The 23,654-nt window shown below is 35.9% G+C and overlaps 1 long non-coding RNA gene across 1 annotated transcript; it reads left to right on the top strand.

Annotated features, from left to right (window-relative positions):
* The first annotated feature begins 207 nt into the window (after positions 1–207).
* LOC106074593 (uncharacterized) lies at positions 208–11,521 on the top strand. The gene is made up of 4 exons (XR_008776645.1): positions 208–465; positions 671–769; positions 1,406–1,539; positions 7,444–11,521. It is a non-coding gene; the product is annotated as an uncharacterized LOC106074593 (long non-coding RNA).
* The last annotated feature ends 12,133 nt before the right edge of the window (positions 11,522–23,654 follow it).

The following is a 23,654-nucleotide window of genomic DNA, read 5'->3' as shown; positions in this document are numbered from 1 at the left end:
ATATATATATATATATATATATATGACACAGAGAGAGAGAGAGGAATAGATAGATAGATAGATAGATAGATAGATAGATAGATAGATAGATAGATAGATAGATAGATAGATAGATAGATAGGGTATCATTTCGTCCCTGGTCATTTCATCCAGACTAGTGTATGTAATCTGTATTCGATAAAGCCAATGAAGTTTCTGTTTATAAAGTTAGGCTACATATGTAGGTTAGGCCAGACCTGATCTGTTTATTAAGTTAGGCTACAAGTGTTGATTATGTCAGACCTGGTCTGTTTACCCACTCGTAACGCATGGATGGTGATAATATTGATCAGAGAGAATTAACGCATTGATGTTTTCGATCTCTGATCAATACTGCCTTAGTTACTCGCACCTCTTAAAGAGACTTTTCACTATGTACACCTTATGACAAGAGACTACCTTAGGCTACTACAGATGGTTCTACAGGTAAGGTTGTCACTAAATAGTGTTGATTATTATAAGTGATTATGCCAAAGGTTAGTGAACTACAAACGAGACTCGATATTATTTTATTCATTGCCCATTTAGCATGTTTAAAATAGTGAAACTAAGAACTATGGCAATGTTTGATTTTCTTATACAAAATAGAAGATAGGTTGCATTTTATTGTATGATTCTGTTTTTACTGCAGGAACAGTCTTTTGAAAGTAATAAGAAACACTAAGAATGATCTCTAGAGGAGACTGCTCTCTTCCTGTACTTTTGTGCTTGGCTTTTACACTTCTTGTGGGTAAGCATTTTCTAGCTACTCCCGTTAGGGTAAAAGCCGATGTTTGTGTTGTCTGTCTGTCCGTGTGTCTATCTGCCTTTCGGTCACTTGAGATCTCAAAATTAGAAAAGCTATTGAAAATCAAATGTCACCATATTTCTGGTTAAGTTTTGACTTTAAAACGTTTTGATCTAGATTAAGTGTTAATAAATTAATTACGTTTGTTTTTTCAGAAAAATTCACCAGTATTAAAACAAGTTTTGAAAAAATTAAACAGTAGGTTATTACTTAGAAAAGACAAATGTCATATTGACATAACTAGGAGTAAATGAAAAAGACTGTTTTGCGTTGTACCGATGACAATATCCCTTAGTAAATAGCGCACGTGGAACCTCCCTCTAAACTGACCCATTCATTTGAAGCTTCTGTAGAGTTCCTGTTGAGAAAGTAGTCAGTTAGCTGTATTCAATTTTGGTACAAGTTACACATTGAAGTCTTCGTGTCTTGTCATTGACAATAAATCCGGTTTGAACTTGATTCGAGAATGGAAGTGGGAGAAAGAGCGTGTTTCAGACTTATATTTAGATTTAGACCAGACAGCTCGACGGAGCTTGGTAAAACAACAATTAAACTCATTCTAATACTTTCTTCTGCCAGTGCAGCCGTGTTCCACACTCCAGTGCTACAGCTGTTCCCAGACAACCTTGTCTGTCCTTGCAACTCGGACATGTGAGATGAATGTCACCGCAGAGCCCGTCATTGAGTGCAGTGGACAGGGGTCATCTTGCTATGTATGTAATCTGAATACAGAAATATATAGATTGCTATAAAGAATGTTTGAAGAATTAGAATGATGAAGGTAAAGTTCATGCATACATTTGTAAGAAAAAGGGGGGGGGGGGCAAATCTATAATTAGCAATCGTTGTGGTGTATCTGGTGTACAGAATAGTAACGTAGTGATGAACTAGTTTCAAAGTCAAGGCATACATTTACTGTAACGTAGTGATGAACTAGTTTCAAAGTCAAGGCATACATTTACTGTAACGTAGTGATGAACTAGTTTCAAAGTCAAGGCATACATTTACTGTAACGTAGTGATGAACTAGTTTCAAAGTCAAGGCATACATTTACTGTAACGTAGTGATGAACTACAGTTTCAAAGTCGAGGCATACATTTACTGTAACGTAGTGATGAACTAAAGTTTCAAAGTCAAGGCATACATTTACTGTATAGTTTTTTTGTTACAACTCCTCCTATTAGCTTGCACACTCTCTATGGGTTCAAAAAGTCAAGGAAACTGGATGGGTGGAAACTGGTAGGATATTTTGAAAACGGCTCTAACGATTTTCGTAGACATTTTACAGTTTTTGTATATCTTAGGAAGCAAAATTAGTTCCTAATTGGCCACACAGTGAAAACTATCGTTTAAGAAGAGATACAGTTCAAGAAAAGATACACTTTAAGAAGAGATACACTTTAAGAAGAGATTCACTTGAAGAAAAGATACACTTTAAGAAGAGATACACTTGAAGAAAAGATACACTTTAAGAAGAGATACACTTGAAGAAGAGACACACTTGAAGAAGAGATACACTTTAAGAAGAGATACACTTTAAGAAGAGGTACACTTTAAGAAGAGATACACTTGAAGAAAAGATACACTTTAAGGAGAGATACACTTGAAGAAAAGATACACTTTAAGAAGAGATTCACTTGAAGAAAAGATACACTTTAAGAAGAGATACACTTGAAGAAAAGATACACTTTAAGAAGAGATACACTTCAAGAAGAGATACACTTTAAGAAGAGATACACTTCAAGAAGAGATACACTTTAAGAAGAGATACACTTTAAGAAAAGATACACTTTAAGAAGAGATACACTTGAAGAAAAGATACACTTTAAGAAGAGATACACCTTAAGAAGAGATACACTTTAAGAAGAGATACACTTGAAGAAAAGATACCTTTAAGGAGAGATATACTTGAAGAAAAGATACACTTTAAGAAGAGATTCACTTGAAGAAAAGATACACTTGAAGAAAAGATACACTTTAAGAAGAGATACACTTGAAGAAGAGATACACTTCAAGAAGAGATACACTTGAAGAAGCACTGGCGGATCCAGAACTTTGGAGGGGGTGGGCGATTTTTTTCCAAACCCTAACCCTAACGCCCAGTAAACCCTAACCCTATGCATAAACGTGCGCACAGCATATATATATATATATATATATATTCGACATATGAGAATAAAATAAGACTGTTTCTCAATCTTCGGCGAAAAAAACAGAAAAAGAAAACAGTCTTTTTCGCCCCGACGCCAAAAGCGTTTTCTTGCATTTTTTCACGGCTTAAACGCATTCTCCTGACATCTACAGCTCATTATTTATTAGTGGTGTTCGGGGGAAGCCCCGACGCCAAAAGCGTTTTCTTGCATTTTTCACTGCAGAAACGCATTCTCCTGACATCTACAGCTCATTACTTATTAGTGGTGTTCGGGGCAAAGCCCCGACGCCAAAAGCGTTTTCTTGCATTTCTCACAGCAGAAACGCATTCTCCTGACATCTACAGCTTATTATTCATCAGTGAGGTTCGGGGCGAAGCCTCGACGCTAAAAGCGTTTTCTGGCATTCTTCACTGCAGTAACGCATTCTCCTGACCTACAGCTCATTATTCATGCTATTATGAAGTGCCTTTTGAATAATGAGAAAAATATTCTAATATGAATTTATAGTCCCTTAATACATTGCAAATACAACTGATTTGTTCTTTGAAAAGATAAGATACCCCACATATTTAGATTAAGGTTTTGAGGATCGCCGCCGAAAAAAAAAATTCGATTAATAATATTCAATAAAATTCTAGCATAAATTGTGAGTTATGGTCCTAAATTTATTTAACTAGAAAAATATGAGATAGAGTAAAGGTTGGAAAAAGTCGACTAGGAAAAGATTATCTGGCTTTTGAACTCATCTCAACCGTGACTGTTATATTGAAAAATTTCGTTTGAATTATAATTTTTTTAAAGCAAAGTCTTTCTTAAAATAGTTATGATAAATTCATGTCAAATTACACAAACTCTGTCTGGAAAGGGGAAGGGCGGTAAAATGAAAACGATTAATTCTCGCTCCTTTTTATAATTTCTGCTAATGATTGCATTTTGCATTAAAGAATAGGGGTTGGGCGACTCGATATAAGAATTTACTTTATAGCATATATAAATTATATTAGTGACAGATTTTTTTAAATTTTGTAATTTCTTACTATAATACAAAAAGAAAAAATATTGATTCGTCCGATGGGGGAAGGGGATGGCATGTATCGCACTTCCACCTGTTTATATTATATAGATATTAGACTAATTTTGTTCACATACTATGATTTCTCCATAAAAGTAGGACCGCCCCCCCCCCACTCAAAGGGTTTAGATGGGAAGGGCGGTGGAAGTATTCGCTCTTCCCCTTCCAATCGGCCAACAGTTGAACGAAATTATACAAAGACCGGTTAAAATGCCAATAACAAGTTTTAATCATATAGATATTTAATTGATTCTGTTAGCAAGCTGTGATTTCTACAAATAAATAGGACCGCCCCCCCCACTCGAAAGTTTATGGTGGGGGGGGGCGGATTGATGCCATCGCCCCCTCCCGACCCTACCAAATCGTCCAAAATACTAGAAAGGGGGGGGGCGAATTAATCTAAAAATAGGTTGAAATATAAATAATTAGTATATATTATTAACATAAGTAATAAATTCGCATACAAATTGTGTGAATTCTATACTATAATTCGGCCGAGTGGGGCGGGGGGCGATCGCCCCTACCGCCCCCCCCCCCTGGATCCGCCAGTGTGAAGAAGAGATACACTTTAAGAAGAGATACACTTGAAGAAGAGATACACTTGAAGAAGAGATACACTTGAAGAAGAGATACACTTTAAGAAGAGATACACTTGAAGAAGAGATTCACTTTAACCGTTATAACATTTCAAAATATAATCATCATAAAATTAACTTTAGCTTGAACGTTGTTTTTTTTTTCTTTATTATGTCTTCATCTGAAGTACCACACTCCAGGCAAATAGTTCTTTGCATTTAGTCAATAGTTGAATCAAGTCAAGCATGGTTGAATGAATGACCACACTCCAGGCAAATAGTTCTTTGCATTTAGTCAATAGTTGAATCAAGTCAACCATGGTTGAATGAATAAATAGATGCACATGAACATTTGTCGCACCGTCTTATTAGCTTGCTTCTAAAAAGCTCATCGGAAAGATTCGTTGCACTAATGAAGCGCTGTAAGAAATAAATAAAATGTGAACTTCTAGACCGCCATCAGATTCATTCAAGAATTAATTTTTATAAAAAAATGTTACTTGTTTACCGCTACATAATTCAATTAGAAAAACAAAAATGTCAGCTAAAAAGATTGCAGGGAATGGCCAAGTCTTTAGTATCCATCTCTCCAACATAAGATATGAACAGCAATTCTTTATGGATATAATATTTTTGTTCTTTAACCATTGTTTCTCTATGGTGACTGGTGGCGGAGTACAGAGCATGGGGAAAGTTGAAGGATGAATATTTCAAGTTGAAGGACGACTGTTTCAAGCTGAAGGACGAATGTTTCAAGTTGAAGGACGACTGTTTCAAGCTGAAGGACGACTGTTTCAAGTTGAAGGACGACTGTTTCAAGTTGAAGGACGACTGTTTCAAGTTGAAGGACGAATGTTTCAAGTTGAAGGACGAATGTTTCAAGTTGAAAGACGACTGTTTCAAGTTGAAGGACGACTGTTTCAAGCTTAGAGAATATTTTATTTCTTCTAGCTTGCTTTTATTAATTTTTCTCATTCGGTATTCTATTAGTTTTAGTTTAAATGTGATAACACTAGTACATTAAGAACTAATTGTACAAAAACGTTCAAATCATAATGTTAACAGTTTTAAATTTGATCGTGATATAAACGCATTGGTTGAAAATTCTTATCGAAGAAAGGTCACCAAGAACATTTAGGAAGACATTTCTTTAATGGTGCGCAAACAAAAGCCTCTTTTGGGAGAAAATGAATGGAAGGAAAATGTCTTTCAGACTTGGGTGCTGTAACTTGGGCTAGTTAGAAGATTAAACACAAGTGAACTGTAAATCAATAGTCTATTTATAGTAACTTAATAGTAAGACTTACATAGAAGACTAGCCTATGTATTAGAGCAGTGCTTTTGCTTATCAAAGTTATTTGAAACACTACCACTCGGAGAGGGCCTGTAAATTGAAGTACCACTCAGTGATTTCAGATTTTAGAAAGCCTAAAGACCCTATCGCAGATCTTTAGATCAACAATTACAGAGTAGACCAAGTGCAAGAATATAAATACCTAGAGGCACAACCATAAACAACAAGTTAACATGGAATGAACACTGGAAAAAAAATCTTTGCATATCAAAATTGGTCTCTCTTAGGAAGCTAGACAAATTGACAAGACAATTATTTTTTTTATACAGCTACCGTCAATGGTCTAATTACCTTTGCCATCACCTGCTGGTATAGTAATACTTCAAAGACATCTACTAAACATACTAACTATATAATCATCTTACATCACTCAAAAGCAGTTACCATCTTTAAAAACTATTCTATGGAAGATGCCCCTCAGAAACATATTAAATCCTTAAAGACGATCTGCACCCATTAAACCACTGTTAATTAAAGGCTATCTGGACGAAGTGGTCAGCTCCTCTCCATCGGACTCGTGATTTTGCTTAGATTCATTTGGCTCTTTCCTGAATCCAGAATTCCTTCACACATTTTCCTTTTACCATCTCTTAGAAATGCTGATTATCTGCCATCTGTCTCTTTAACTAAATTTTACTGCTGGATTGAAATATTGACATTCATATTATTTTTAATACTAAATGGCCTATAAGGCCTATTTAGCGCCTTCCAATGTCGCTTGCCTACGTCAAGAATGGAAAAATATAGAATATCCGCAAACAGCTTCTTCAGACCTTTCAAAAAGAGATACACTTTAATGAAGAGATACACTTTAAGAAGAAATACATTTTAAGAACTTTAAGAAGAGATACACTTCAAGAGGATATACACTTTAAGAAGAGATACACTTCAAGAGGATATACACTTTAAGAAGAGATACAGTTTAAGAAGATATACACTTCATCAGATTTTTTTCACCTGAAAGCCATCGAACTTCTGCGAGCTTTCGGATGTAATTAATTCTCTCTCTAACTAGGGGTGATAATTAAAAATAAGGTTCAATTATATTTCAATTTCCAGAATGCTCACATATACCCCAGAGATAAACTTCCATGGACAATTATAAAAAGAGGGAAAAAACTGAAAGATGAAAACTTCGATTCTAGGAAAATACGGGACCACACACGTAACATTTAGCATAGCTTGTAGTATCACCCGAGGTACGTTTTCACCATTTGAAAAAGCCTGCAGAAGAGTATACAATAACTTATACTCAATAGATTGCCATTCAGTACATACACTGGACATACACGGTAGGCTATACACAGCAGACCGACTGCCCCGTTTGTCAGTCAACTGACCCAGCACAATTATTTATTATTTTCGGAACTTTAAGGTGTGTCTTTGGGCCAATATCTCGCGTTGATTGATTGACATTAATTGTGTTTATATTGCACACTAAACCGATTCATTTTACTCTTCAGGTCCAGAGTGTCAAAATAGGTGACCAAATATCCTCTCTGGTCAGGGGATGTAACTACCAATGCGAAGAAAGCTGTGTCAAATTCAATTTTCTCATTTCGACCTTGACCTGCACATCGTGCTGTGCAACAGATTTATGTAACACCGGAAGTGGCGCCGCACAGATCAGACATCTTTTCACATTCTTGTTCGGCACAGCTGCTTTAGGTATATTGTGGGCGAGATCAATTATTTTATAGCAAAGATAACTGCATATCATTGATTTACATACTTTTAATATATTATTTCACAAAGGGATTTATATTTATTCAGATGACAAGTTTTAATAATAGTTGGGCCTAATTTTGTAAAAATGTATTGGAATATATATTGAATTAGATGCTCATATTATGTTAATACATTAAATTTTAATGTCCCTTAAAAATTTGTTATGAACAAAACATTTTAAAAAACTATCAATGCTGTGCTACAATACACACTATACTGTGACTATACTCATCTTATCTTACAAATTAGAGAGCTAATAATGTGAGTATCTATTGCCTCCTGTTTCAGTCGTGAAGCGACTGTGGGTCATCTCAAAGAAATGAGATGAAAGCCAGGACATTAGCTAAGGTCCGATGAATTTCTTCACTAAGCTCAAATTGGCTACTGGTCACAGTGGTCAATTTATATTGAATGTCAGAGTTAGAATATGAGTTTACACTCACAGCATTATCATCGAAACTATCTGCTGTTTCAATTTTAGAACTCTGTGGCCCATTAGCTGTACTCCTATTGACAAATAGAGTCAGTCCTAGAAGATGTTGCAAACATGTTGGTTCTGGGCATCGTTCTCTACAAGTGATTGTCTTTCTGATTCCTTCTCAGCTCCTCCTGTTCGTTTAGTCATGTTTCTGTGGGCTAGAGTATGTATGCTGGAAATAAAATATAATTATTTGAAAAATGTGTTTAAACACAAAAAATTATGCGTAGGCTAAATGTTGTTACACTGCTGAACTAATTATAAATGATAATCCAGTATCAGCACCACCAAAACCACCCTATTTGTTTAGACGAACAATTTAAATGAAATCATTAAAAATATTTAACTAAACTTTTCTTTTATATATTTTTTTGGTACAAAGTATGGTAAAAATGTTTATATTGATTATTGAATAATAACATTTAAGTATTACAAAATATTTAAGCAGAAGGAAAACAAATATGTCTGAAACGGAAACAGAATAAATCGGAACGAATGAAATATAGTTGCTGCGACGCTGTCGGGTTAAAACCTCGTAACGTAAAGTAATGATTTTGCTGTTTCAGTTTGGTTATTTTCAATAAAAACTATTATTTGAAGCTATCCTATAATCAACGGTAATTTCCCGGCGGCCCAGTCCAAGCCTGGCTGCAAGCTGCCTCTAAGGGTCGACAGCTCGTATTTCCTCAAGGTTGACTCAATTTCCCAAATTTCCGTAATCAGTATACTGCAATGCATCAGAGGTTTTCCTTCTTCTAGCTGGGTAGCCATGTTTTAACAAATCGTGGTTTGCCGATGTGTGTATGTGTGTGTGTGTGTGTGCTAGCGTATACGTGACCTTATCTAAATATAAATTATAAAGTTTTCATTCATTATCTTTCTTAAGTCAATACAAAACATTCATATTAAATCGCTTCTGACTGAAAGGTTTTAAAAAGTCCTGAAAAAAAAATCAATATAATCTCATATACTTAGTGATAAATCAATTCCACAGTTTTAGTTTTTTTGGTCAGTTTATATTAAATTCCCAAAACGCAATTATTGTTATTGAAGAGAATATGAACAAGCAAATTAAAAAAATACTTTAAAAAAAAACAAAGCTTATATTAAGTGTAGATGTGTCAATTAGTTTGAACCAGTCATGTCATTTAATTTATAAAATTATTGACAATAATAATCAATGCGATTAGAAATATTTTTTTACCATTTATTTTTGTTTAGCGCATTTCGTACTTATAGCTTTCTCGATGCGCTCTGATCCTATCCCTTGTCTGAACTAGTTGGAAAGGGGTCGAGGTGACCAAGAAAGAGGTATCGCTTTTAAAATGTTATTTAAATAAAAAGTGAGCGTTCTGAATACGAACTCGACTTCCTCAACCAATACGGTTACCACTGTGCCAGGGAGCTAAGACTTCCTCAACCAATACGGTTACCACTGTGCCAGGGAGCTAAGACTTCCTCAACCAATACGGTTACCACTGTGCCAGGGAGCTAAGACTTCCTCAACCAATACGGTTACCACTGTGCCAGGGAGCTAAGACTTCCTCAACCAATACGGTTACCACTGTGCCAGGGAGCTAAGACTTCCTCAACCAATACGGTTACCACTGTGCCAGGGAGCTAAGACTTCCTCAACCAATACGGTTACCACTGTGCCAGGGAGCTAAGACTTCCTCAACCAATACGGTTACCACTGTGCCAGGGAGCTAAGACTTCCTCAACCAATACGGTTACCACTGTGCAAGGGAGCTAAGACTTCCTCAACCAATACGGTTACCACTGTGCCAGGGAGCTAAGACCTCCTCAACCAATACGGTTACCGCTGTGCCAGGGAGCTAAGACTTCCTCAACCAACACAGTTACCACTGTGCCAGGGAGCTAAGACCTCCTCAACCAACACAGTTACCACTGTGCCAGGGAGCTAAGACCTCCTCAACCAACACGGTTACCGCTGTGCTAGGGAGCTAAGACGTCCTCAACCAATACGGTTACCACTGCGCCAGGGAGCTAAGACTTTCTCAACCAACACGGTTATGTATAGTTACTTGTAGATTTTTTCCAACAGACAAAGAAAGGGGACTAATCCAACTAACACCACTTTATCAGTCAAGGAAATTTTCCTTCCCTTGTTCGAGTTACAAAACAAAACAATTAAGTTATTTAATTAATTTGTAAATTTTTTAAGATTAGCTCTGGTGTTGGCATGTAAACGAAATAATTGTGCGAAATTGCATCTTGATAAGAAACGTGTACAAACTTTTACCTGACAGACTGACAGAGTGACTTGATATAAGCTTTGTTTTCCTTTGTTATCCTACTGTCAGCAAACAACGCATGACTAACCATGGAGAAAGACATTTATGGATTACATTTTTTCTTCCTTCTTATAGCACCATTATTTAAATGAACAAATCAACAACTTAGCACATGAATATAAAATAATTAAAACAACGCAACGTGTAAGCGTAGGACGTAATCATTTTATCTTTTTAAGTAAGGTCTGTAATTTATAATATAAGCAGGGCCGCTACCTATTGTGCAATGTGTGCATTGCACGCAGGCGGCCGACTTTAGGGGGCGGCCAAATCATTATTTCAAGGTTCCTTTTTTTAAAATTAGTTAAATGAAAAAAATATTTATTAAATATTTTATATAAATTATAATTATTCCATTATCCTTTGAAAATATAAATGATAGTCGTACATAAGAAATTATTTCGAAAACTAGAACAAAAAAATAGAGCAGTGTACAAGGGATTCCCACGGGTTTCTCCATAGGCGCCTACTCATTTCTGGCCTTCCGCGGGTTGTTTGTAACATTTGTTTGAGTCGAATAGCCTGCACTCTATTACCGTAATTAAAAAGTCAATTTTAAAATCATTTTCACTGGAGGGTGGAGGGCGCTAATTCCTCTCATAATGGACTGGTGAGGGCGCAACGTTCTAACCAAAAGGGATGTTACGGAATGTGTGTTTCCTAGGCGACGGTAAGATTAGGTTAATCTATGATTGGTGGTTATGCAGTGACGATGATAAAATTAGCGTACTTAGTGTAAATGTGAGACGATCTTAAGACATGAAAGAGTAAAGACTATGTTTTTGTTATGAGCTAGATTTTGTTAAATATCAGTTTGTTTCATTACTATTAGATCTATTTTATCTCAAATTAAATCGTAAATAATAAAACAGTTATATTGAAGTTTTCTTCACAAAGAACTTGTTTAAGTTATTTAAAGTTTAGTTATTAATAAATGTATACCGCCTACATGATCCTACATCGGTTTAGTTGTACTAGCTGTCTTGAGCTACAAGCCAACAACCGATCAACAACAAAGGGGGGGGGGGGGGACTGGGGGATAGATGGTCAGACAATTTCTGAAAAAAACAACAACTTTTTTTGTAAAATTTCATGACCTTAATTTGGTTTCTATCATTTCTTTACACAGTGTTAAATTAAAGAAGGTTAAATGAAAAATAAAACCTAAAAAGTGTGACTATGTTTCTTTTCGTTTTTACTTCATTCTAAAAAAAAAAAAAAAACTCACTTTCCTAACTGTGTGAGCCTATATCGCTCCTCTGGGCTCCAGCTTCTAAAAGGGGGCTCAAATGAAAATGTTATCTAGGGAGTCGCCACCCGGGAATGTGAGAAACACTGCCTTACTATGTTTTATTTTAAGTCAATTTATAAGTGACTTGCACTTTGGATTATTTACTTTGTATCAAACTCAAGAAAAATATTCAGCGCTGAGTTGCTTCATTTGTTGGATAAATTTGTAGGCACCTCTGAATCAGTGTATGTCAGGTGATAGTGGATCACTGGCGGATCCAGGGGGGGGGGGCGGTAGGGGCGATCACCCCCCCCCCACACTCGGCCGACCCCCCCCCCAGGGGGGAGGCGGACGAATTTTAGTATATAATTCACACAATTTGTATACGAATTTATTACTTATGTTAATAATATATACTAATTATTTATATTTCAACCTATTTTTAAATTATTTCGCCCCCCCTCTAGTATTTTGGCCGATTTGGTAGGGTCGGGAGGGGGCGATGGCATCAATCTGCCCCCCCCCCAAAAAAAAAATTTTCGAGTGGGGGGGGGGCGGTCCTATTTATTTGTAGAAATCACAGCTTGCTAACAGAATCAATAAAAAATCTATATGATTAAAACTTGTTATTGGTATTTTAACCGGTCTTGATATTATGTCGTTCATCTTTGGTCGATTGGAAGTGGAGGAGCAAATACCTCTACTGTCCTTCCCATCTAAACCCTTTGTGTGTGTGTGGGGGGGGGGGGTCGGTACTTTTTGTATGGAGAAATCATAGTATGTGAACAAAATTAGTCGAATATCTATATAATATAAACAGGTGGAAGTGCGATACATGCAATCACCTTCCCCCCATCGGACAAACCAATACTTTTTCTTTTTGTATTATAGTAAGAAATTACAAAGTTAAAAAAAATCTGTCACTAATATAATTTATATATGCTATAAAGTAAATTCTTATATCGAGTCGCCCAACCCCTATTCTTTAATGCAAAATGCAATTATTAGCAGAAATTATATTACCGCCCTTCCCCTTTCCAGACAGAGTTTATGTAATTTCACATGAATTTATCATAACTATTTTAAGAAAGACTTTGCTTTGGAAAAGTTATAATTCAAACGAAATTTTTCAATATAACAGTCACGGTTGAGATGAGTTCAAAAGCCAGATAATCTTTTCCTAGTCGACTTTTTCCAACCTTTACTCTATCTCATATTTTTCTTTAAATAAATTTAGGACTATAACTCACAATTTATGCTTGAATTTTACTGAATATTATTAATCGAATTTTTTTTTCCGGCGGCGATCCTCAAAGCCTTAATCTAAATATGTGGGGTATCTTATCTTTTCAAAGAACAAATTGGTTGTATTTGCAATGTAGGGACCGTAAATTCATATTAGAATATTTTTCCACATTATTCAAAAGGTCCTTTATAATAGAATGAATAATGAGCTGTAGGTCAGGAGAATGCGTTACTGCAGTGAAGAATGCCAGAAAACGCTTTTAGCGTCGAGGCTTCGCCCCGAAACTCATTGATGAATAATAAGCTGTAGATGTCAGGAGAATGCGTTTCTGCAGTGAAGAATGCAAGAAAACGCTTTTGGAGTCGGGGCTTCGCCCCGAACACCACTAATAAATAATGAGCTGTAGATATCAGGAGAAAGCGTTTCAGCCGTGAAAAATGCAAGAAAACGCTTTAGGCCCCCACCCCCCACTCCGAAGTTCTGGATCCGCCAGTGTAGTGGATACAATGCACATCTCCCCAAAATACAATCGTGATAATTATTATGGAAGTTTACGGAACGTTGAAAAAGTTCCACTGTCAATGGCTTTTGTATTTCAAGCTTTTTTTATTATTATTATTATACTGTAATGTACAATAACAAACAAGTGAACATCTCCACGTCCAGACCATGTAACACTGTTGAACAATCAAAGTTATCGAGAAATTGTATATAGATCATGATCATTTACACTCTTCATTGTAATATACCCGCCGCAGCTCATCAATTATAATCGTCGCAAATACAGGAGCATAAGCCAGTAGTCAGAAAGAGATAAGTTTTGAATATTAAACACAAAGACCCAAGATGTCAGATTTCTGTAGGCACTGTATCCAAAATTGTTCCTAGTGCATGGTTCATAGTTGTACTTCAGGGATAGTGGTGCGAATAAGCAAGGAAAAAATGGAATAGTCTACACAAAAAAAAATGGATTTAAATCAAAGGCCACTTTTGGAACACTGTCCAACTCAGTCTTAATGGAATTATTTCTTAGAGAAAAAAAAAGGGGGGCGACAGTTTTAATTTCGCACGCAGGCGGCCACAACCCTCGCGGCGGCCATGAATATAAGATATAAATAATATTATATTGGCAATAATATTCCTTAATCCAAACTTAAAATCATCCAGATTGAGTAGACCTACTAGACCTAGTATTTTTATATATTTATTTATCAACAACTTTAAAAGTGACTCAGACTGGACCGAAGAAGATAATCCCTAGTGTCTTTATAACGTCTAGTGGTCTGAGATATTGAACCTAGATAATAAAAAATGGGAGCACACTCGCCTCATAATAATACATTTTGCCATTTTTAGATCCAGAATCTAAATCAAGAGATGATTAGAATCAACAGGCTTAAAGTATTAAGATATAGGACTGTTGAAACAGCGGCTTGTTATTATCACTATGGAAACTAGAAGTAAATAAGCTTTATATCATACATTTGCGTAAATATATTGTTCTGTTTTTAATAGTCCATTCTATTTAAAATCCGCAAAATAGGATTGTATTATCTCTAAACTTTGGAAACTAAAGATCATTACTTTTCTGAGACTTTCCAAGATTTTATAGCAAATTCGCAAGATCTGTCGACCGTCTTTATCCATTCCTCACAGTCTTTAGTCTTGAACTGACATGCCCGTCCATTTATTTTGTCCTCCTATTGCTTTCTCTCTATATCACATTATATCAGAAACCGTATATATAACCAATCTGTTGATATGATGGTTAAACTTGGATTTTAGAGAACCTGATCTGCTATCCAACAATGTAGGCCTATAGGTGTTCGATGTTCCTTTTACATTCATGGAAAAAAAATTAAGCATTGAATGAACTTTTAACTCAACTCTCAACAGTCGTAATTTCCATGTGTATATGTTCAAAATAAAATCATAATATTTCAAGTCAACTCATGTATTAATGTTAAAAGTTCCATTTTCATTTTTCACATTAATTAAGCTCAAATGGAAGTTGAAGAAAGTTGTCTCCTTTCATGTCTTTTTCGTAATTACTTCCCTTGCCGCCAGTCCACAATGTAATTTCCTCCAGCTGTTAAGTCATTGACCAAATGAGGACCGTGGAATCAGAGAGGGAATACTTTGATCTTGTGGTTATAAAAACATAGAATGGAAGACTAATAGGGTAAAAGAAAAGTGAAGAAGTTGGGAAAGGGAAGTAATGTAACTCTTCATTTCCTCTCAGATGAAGGTAAAAAACAATTCAAGACTTTCAAACTTGATCCACGAGCTGAGAATTAGATTTCTAGTCATGGTTCATATTCCGGTAAGTTTGAACTAATATCAAACTAATATCAAACTTTTATACAGCGTTATTCTTATCAAAACTCAAGACTTTCACTGTATCCTACCACAGAGTCTAGTGGGCGAGCTCAGTTATTTGATACTAACATATAATTGATTTCAACAAATGTCAGTAGCCATTTAGTCAGGTCAGAGTCTGAGTTGACACCATGTATGGACAAATGTCCAGGTTTCCTTAAAGTTCTGATCACTCCATTCATCATCGACCTCTTGTGGGTTTTGTCTTTTTGCCACATGTGCTCATTTCTCTCAATTCGTCTCGCCTTTTGTCTCTTTTCTGTTGTCGTTCTGGTTCTGTACCCTGTAGGAAGATATTTTTAGAAAGTAAATCAAATTTTAAGACAACGAAATTAGCACCGGCATCAAGATCAGTCTCATCAACATCATTTTTAGGCTAATTGTTAGGCTAATTGTTAGACTAATCCTTCTCTGTGGAGCAGAGATCTCGAGAACCAACGTCATCCCCATGAAGAAAATCCAGGAAATTGCCTGCCTCAGAAACATTTGTATGACCCACTGGCCGAACAAGATCAACGATGAGAAACTGTGGCCAAGAAAAAGCAGCAGCCCGTTGAAGCAGATATCATTCAGAGACACTGGAGATAATACGCCACACCCTTTACTAGCCTGCATCCAACATCACAGGACATGCCCTCACCTTAAACCCTCAAGGCAAGAGGAAGGTCCAGAAATACATGGCGCCAACATTTGTGTGTGTCGTAAACACTCAAGGCATTACGTTGTGTCTTATCTTCTATTGTGTATGTGTGTGTGTATGTGTCATTGTATTCTTACTGTAATGAACTGTAATGATCTTGTTTAAATTAAGTCAAGCAAAATTAATTTTTTTTTTTTTTTTTTAAAAAAAGCTTATCTTAGCCGTAAAAATCTTACTGCAAGGCTTAACTCCCTTTTTCTGTACACTATAAGATTGATTTATTACCACTAATTGATTAACTAATTACTTTTTTTTTTGAATTGATTCCTGTTCTGTCATCGACTATAAGTAATTGTGTACAGTTTCAACTTGATTCGAGACTAAGGAAGTGGGAGGACAACAAAACGTGTTTAAAGTTTGTATCAGAACTACGTACAGACACAGTGAGCTCATAGAAGCTTTGTACAAAGTCTACGTTATTATAATACACTTTCAATGGACCTCATTCACCAATCGTAAACAAACAACATTTAGCCACGTTGTGCTTTATCTCTTCTATATAATTTTCGATCTCATGTTTAATTCATGATGGTTGTCACGTGACAGTTTTTCCATTGTTTTATCAATAAGATCACGTGAATAAATGTTGTTTGTTTACGATTGGTGAATGAGGTCCATTAGAGTAAATAAAGTATTATTAGTCTTACCCTTAACGGAATCAACTTTTTGACATTAATATAATGGACCTCATTCACGAATCGTAAACAAATAACATTTAGCCACGTGATAATATTGATAAAACAATGAAAATTACGTATCACGTGACAGCCTTTAAGTATTACGTAATTTGTATAGAAGAGATAGAGAATCACGTTGCTAAATGTTGTTTGTTTATGATTGGTGAATGAGGTCCATTAGCAACAAATACAAAATATGTAATATAAACACAAACAACCTCATCAAAAAAAAAAAACAAAAAAAAACAGAAAACTGTTTGTGGTGTTTTCAATGTTTTCATTGTTTATTTCAAAAGCAAAATAGTCGAATAAAACTTGTAGTGCATGTAAACAAATCAAAACTATGGATCAAGATTAGCAATAAGACACTAGGCCAATGTAGTGATCCACTTTAAGATCACATTCGCACATACGGACACAAGAAGCCAAACAATGCCAGCAGAGTGATGAAGATAAAACAAGTAACAAAATGTTCAAACAAATATCACGCACTGAATCTCAACTAGACTAATATATATCGTATTGTACAACACCTGATTGCTATCCTGGATAAGGTTGGGACTACGGACATATATTATGCCAGTGGTTGGGACAACAATTATCAAAAGTTTGAAACTGATTGATCGCGAATGAGTTTTGATGTAAATCACAAGAGGGATAACTCTTGTTGTCATAGTCTTGACTTATTAGCAAATGGATCTAATGTCAGAAAAGAGTTTAATTTATTGTCAAAAAAAATTTAAACTGTTCAAGAGTTGTCCGAGTCTTTAGATAACAATCTGTGATTGAAATGGACAACTGTGTTTAATGTTAATATATTTTCAAATGCTCTATTATGATCATGAGTTATAGGCCTATATACAGATCTCTAGTTTTACACTAGCACTAAAGACAAAGTTGGTACAGCTGCCCCACACCAAATATATACAATCTACAAGTTGTCTTTTATAAAACAAAATGATTGAGTTTTGTTTTTAGTTCTACAATCAAGATTTTTTCTTCTTCTTTTAATGGTAATAAAACCAAATGCCCACATGATCTAAACAAATTAAAATTATTGTCAGTCTTTCTATCAGTAAGTCTATCTGCATGTCTATGTAACGTCTTTCTGCATGTCTATGTAACGTCTATCTGCATGTCTATGTAACGTCTATCTGCATGTCTATGTAACGTCTATCAGTATGTCTATGTAACGTCTATCAGTATGTCTATGTAACGTCTATCTGCATGTCTATGTAACGTCTATCAGTATGTCTATGTAACGTCTATCAGTATGTCTATGTAACGTCTATCTGCATGTCTATGTAACGTCTATCTGTTTTTTTTTCTGTTTTCTCTTGCTTACACAAACACACACCCACTCATCAAATAAAAGAAATACTTTAGTTTTCGATTGAGTTATCACCCTCCAATCAATACAAAATAAACTGAGGAAAATCAAGAGAGACAATCTAAAGTTCTAGCCTACGCACCTTTCTTAAATGTCAGAACCCACGTCCATGTATGAACACACACACACACACACACACACAATTACACATCGTAACATACAAGAAGCATCATGGAGAGAACCGACACACTCACACACAGGAGAACTAGACACGAGAACGTCAATGGATAAATGGTATTAAAAGTCAATGAATATCAGAAAAGGCGCCAATACAGAATAAAACAATGGCAATGTATTCGTCTGCTTGACATCGTAAAGATGAAGCAGGTTCTACATTAAGAATCAAGAATTATTGTAAATGGCTTTGAACTGGCTCTTAAAAAAATGTATTTGAACAGGCTACCGCCATGTCCGTTCAAGTCTGAAACACTCCGTCAAAACATTGACTGTTGGAACATGACAACTTTTTTTTTCCATGTTTGAACTGAAGACTGTTAGAATTCCAATTTGAAAACATCTTAATTTTATTAGAGAGAAAAGAGAGACTCGTTTTTAAATGTAAAAGACAATTTGTTTTCATTCAAGAAATAGTTGCCAAGAACAATTAAAAATAAAAGTGAACATAAACATGTTGTGATTTATACAACAAAGTGTCTAGACGAGTGCATGTAATATTTTCAGTGCATATATGTCAGTGGTATATCAACCATTCCAATTAAAGTTTTGACATTCAACATCATTCTATAAATAAAGCTAATTAGAACATCAAGACATAGAAATGTGGATGTAAAAGTAGATTTAAGTGTAGATGTAAAAGTAGATATAAATGTAGGTGTAAATGTAGGTGTAATGTAAATGCAGCTGTTAATTCATTAACTAATTGGTAGAATCGAAATATCTTTAGTTAAATTATATATTTCCTTTCAAATGGATAAGATCAGTTGTGTATGTAGACAAATACTTTCCTTTACGATTAAATTCTTAGTTATAAAACTTGGTTCAAACCAATCCACATCCAACACACCAATCCATATCCAAAACAAAACAGCTAGAGTGAAATTTCCAGCCGCCCCTCAATCTCTCTCTCTTGATTAATCTCTATATCACAACTCACACACCATTATCACTCATGATTCCTCTTTCACACACACATACTAGTTTTCTGTTTCACACACACACACAACTATTATTTCTCTCACTCACTTCTTGGGGCTATGCACTCATCAGCTTCCTTGAGCTATTACTGCAACCATTAGTGCCAGGGTGGTGCATATGAAAATAGAATGTTTTATAGTTATCTCTTGCTAGTTTCAAACGGTTCTCTCAAAAAAGTTGAGGACTAATTAAACGTTCACCACCTTATCCGTGAAGTACAATTTCTATCCCTTGTTCGAGATACCAAACAAAATAAATAATTACCAACAGTTAATTAACTAGCTGGTTATGTTTTTTTTTTTTTTGTGCAAAATTTCAGTTTGATCTGAGATTGGATGTGGGAGAAATAATGTGTACAAACTTTGTACCAGGTAGACAGACAGTGAGTTGATAAAAGCTTTGTAAAAATACAATCAAATGTCTCTATCATGGGCTCGTGTGGCTAAAGACAACTAGGCCTACATGTTCAAGGTTAGACTGTAATGAAAACAGTTAATAAACACTCAATCTTTTGTACAGGTGCCCAAAGACCTATGGGAATACTCAGATTCCACGCAGCTTAACATCTTAAAATAATCACAAACACACACACACACACACACACACACACACACACACACCATTTGATTAGCTCCAGGCACAAGTAGCATGCAATCAGAGCTACAAAAAAAAAAAAATGTCAACACACTAAACTTTTTTTTTACTCGTAAAACAGGCAAATGTTAAAATAAACACGGTTTTATGTTCAGCTACCAAGGATAATGTTACATTTAATTGCCAATTTTAATTGGGATTAGAATAGCAGTCAACACTCTATAATTATATTTATGAAAATAACCTTCAGCTATTAATATTAACAGGGGCGTAGTATACTTTCAAGGATTGAAGGTGGAAAGAGAAAGAAAGATGTCATTTCGCCTTCAACCTTTTTTGCCACTTTTTCATTAAATGAATTTTTTTTTCGAGTCGTTGTAATTGTATTTACTCCCACACCAGTCTAAAACTAAAAACTTGAAATGTATCCGTCAACAACAGGTAGGCTTATTCAATATCAACCAGGATACAAATTAACACATTAGACAATTCAATATCAACCAAAGGGATGATTCATTAACCTACCAGACAGGGGCGGCCTTAGAAGTGCGCGGGGCCCTGGGCGAGTGTCATATGCGGGGCCCTATATTTATCGTACCACATCACACTAACGGGCTCGTGCAACTGTAACGCTGTTGGCGAAAATGTTGCTTCTCTCTACTCTCTTAATCACAGAAAACCATTTCCTGTTGCTTTGTCAACATCTAGAAATTCAATGAAGTGTTCTCCACCTTAACTTTTGTATCTGGTAGTCCACAAAACGTAATAGAAGGGACATCTGCTCCTTGATTGATTTCATTCATAACTTTCTCTACTACTTCTGTTGCCATCAGGTCCATAAGCTCGTTTTGAATCATTTGCTCGAAGTAATGGTCGTGAGCCTCGGGGTTCTTAATTAGTCAAAGATGGTTGATTCGAATTTGGCCAGCATCTCAACCGAATAAAGTTGATCTGTTTTCCCACGAAATGCTTGTTGTTAAGACTGCGCGCATATGCAGTTTTTCTTTTTGTAATTTGTTCTAGAAGCCTGTTATCCATTGTGCTATCAGTGGACAGAGCTAAATCCAACCACGTCGACAGCGCTAAATCCAACCACGTCGACAGAGCTAAATCCAACCACGTCGACAGAGCTAAATCCAACCACGTCGACAGAGATAAATCCAACCACGTCGACAGAGATAAATCCAACCACGTCGACAGAGCTAAATCCAACCACGTCGACAGAGATAAATCCAACCACGTCGACAGAGCTAAATCCAACCACGTCGACAGAGCTAAATCCAACCACGCTGACACACACTGTACGTGAGGTTCACAAAAACATCGTAGGCCTACTGCCCAAGATACTGCCCAAGATGCTTCCAGTGGCAGTAGCCTTTGTTTGTTAATTGGCTTCCAGTAGCTATCGTACCAAATAATTTGGTCTTTGGTATAAGAACAAAGTGTGAGAAAGGAGCTGCAGTAGTTAATTGACTTTCACGGAAGGGTTTTAAAACAATCTATGACAAAAATGCTCCCGCGTTTTTATTTGTATAGCCTCTTAGAATCGTCAGGTCATAAGATGTTGTCTTTACCGAGACTGAACCAAAATATCAAGTCAAGTGCTTACATAGGAATTTGTATCATATCAAATCATGTCGTATAAAATGTCCTAGTTTAAGAGAACTGATCTGGTTTTTGAAGCTGACGATGACAATGGAATCTCCGATCGCGGGGCCCCCCTAAGGTCGCTACTGCTACCAGACAACTTAACCACCTAGATATTCAATATTAATCAATCAGACAACTTAACATTAACCAACAAGGCTACTCAGTATTTACTAACCAGCTAACCCAAACAGGTTATGCACAAAATTAATCTAAAATTACATTTACTGAGATACTATTGTGTAGATATTTATAGGAGAAAAAAAATCTTTCTGTGGAACTTTCTTCTGGTCTTGGCCTACTTCTGTTAGCTGTCCTCAGTAATCCAGAGATCAATAGTTTCACTAGTACCTGCACTGAGTACACCCAGAATCAATGGGGAAAGAACTTCTTTTTTTCATCAGCACCAGCTTAGTTCAACTTTTGAAATGTCTTGTTCATAATGTCACTAGCTTCATTAGCTTTAGACGCATCTTGTTCTACCAACACGTCTGCTCGATAGTTTTAAGTGGGCACTGTGCAGACTGTTTTGTCATTCAAGGTCGTTGCATTCCATTGAGGAACACACACACACGCACAAACACACACGCACACACTCCCTAACACACGCATACGAAACATCGCTTCAAGATTTTTTTTATTTTTTTTTTACATTTTTGTTTAAGCTTCGATGTTTTGAACACAATGTAAGCAATACAGAAAAAGAAATCCAAATGGCGACATATTTAACAAAGTGGTCGTTGGTGGAAAAATATTGAAAGCTTGCTTTTTAATTATTTTGGAACACAATTGAAAGTTTCTATCTAAACGGAAATGGCGATTTAAACAACAAACGCAGGATACAGTTACCCCTGACGATCATTTTCGGTTGCAACGACCAAAATCGTCTGTAGTAACGCTTAAAATAACGCCTTTCTAATTAATATTACCTATATGTATTCTTTTCAAAACATATATAACCAAAGCGAGGACTATTTAAGTCCTTACTAACGCATGAACCGTATTGATTGATGAAATCCTGCTTGCCTATGCCTGAATTTTGTTGTTGTCAGGCCAGAAAGGGGGGTGGTGGCCAAGGGGGGGGGCAGGAGTGCCCAGCAGTGAGTGGAGAAAGACAAAGAAACGAATAATAAAGATGCCCATAAATAGAGATTTAGTAAAAATCTAAGATAAAGCCAATGTATCACGTGATTAAGGCAAGACTAGAGAAAATCGTGCAGCAACTACATAAACAGTGCAGGGTGGAGGCTGACATATTTACACGCTTCGTTTCTGCCCATCGCACGAGGTGTTTATTATTAGAAAGTGTTGGGGAAACTCCGACCTGTTTGGTATTACCTGTAGAGCATTCTTTAGTCAGAGTTTGTATTATCACAGAGATGCTAAAATAATTGTAATTATCAAAAGCCACTATACAATTGTCGAGTCGAGATTGAATTGTTTTCAGTAATTTCAAGAAAAGATCAAATTTCATAATCACCGAAAATATTAACTTCCTGAAGTGACCTTTACATACGGTTCTTGTTGAAACAGAAAATAATAATATATAAGGTCTTGTGTAATATAATTATACTAATAATTCAAGAGATGAACTTTTAAATCCAAAGTGATCTCTGATGAAGTCTGACTTCACGTGTTTCCTTCCCTTGAGACGAGCTATGGTTATTAACTAGCAAATTCCATGAGGCAGAAGATCTGAAGGCAGACCACAGCTACGATGGATCAATGATGCCTGAAATATTTGGCAGCAGCTGGAAGCTTGGACTTTGCTGCGAAAAACTCTGAAGATTCCTGAATGGCAGGATGTCGAGGAGACCGTGTTCACTTATCAGCTTAGTGCTACCAGAGTGAGATGAGTAAAACACTAGTTTATTATTTGCTTCTAGATCTTAATCTGTACTGCGTCTCCAGGATACAAAAGTAACGTGGGTAATGAACTCATTTGTTTTAGAGCATCCGATGAGTAGCTCTCCTTACGTCAATGTAACCATTTTGTTTAGTCCACGATCAGACCAAGCGAATACATCCTAAAAGTCTGAATACATCCTAAAAGTCGAATACATTCTAAAAGTCTGAATACATCCTAAAAGTCTGATTACATCCCAAAAGTCGAATACATCCTAAAAGTCTGATT

Source organism: Biomphalaria glabrata, chromosome 2 (genome assembly GCF_947242115.1).
Source record: "Biomphalaria glabrata chromosome 2, xgBioGlab47.1, whole genome shotgun sequence".
NCBI classification, from domain to species: Eukaryota; Metazoa; Mollusca; class Gastropoda; family Planorbidae; genus Biomphalaria; species Biomphalaria glabrata.
The sequence above is the reverse complement of the archived record's forward strand: the minus strand, read 5'-3'. Positions and strand labels throughout refer to the sequence as shown.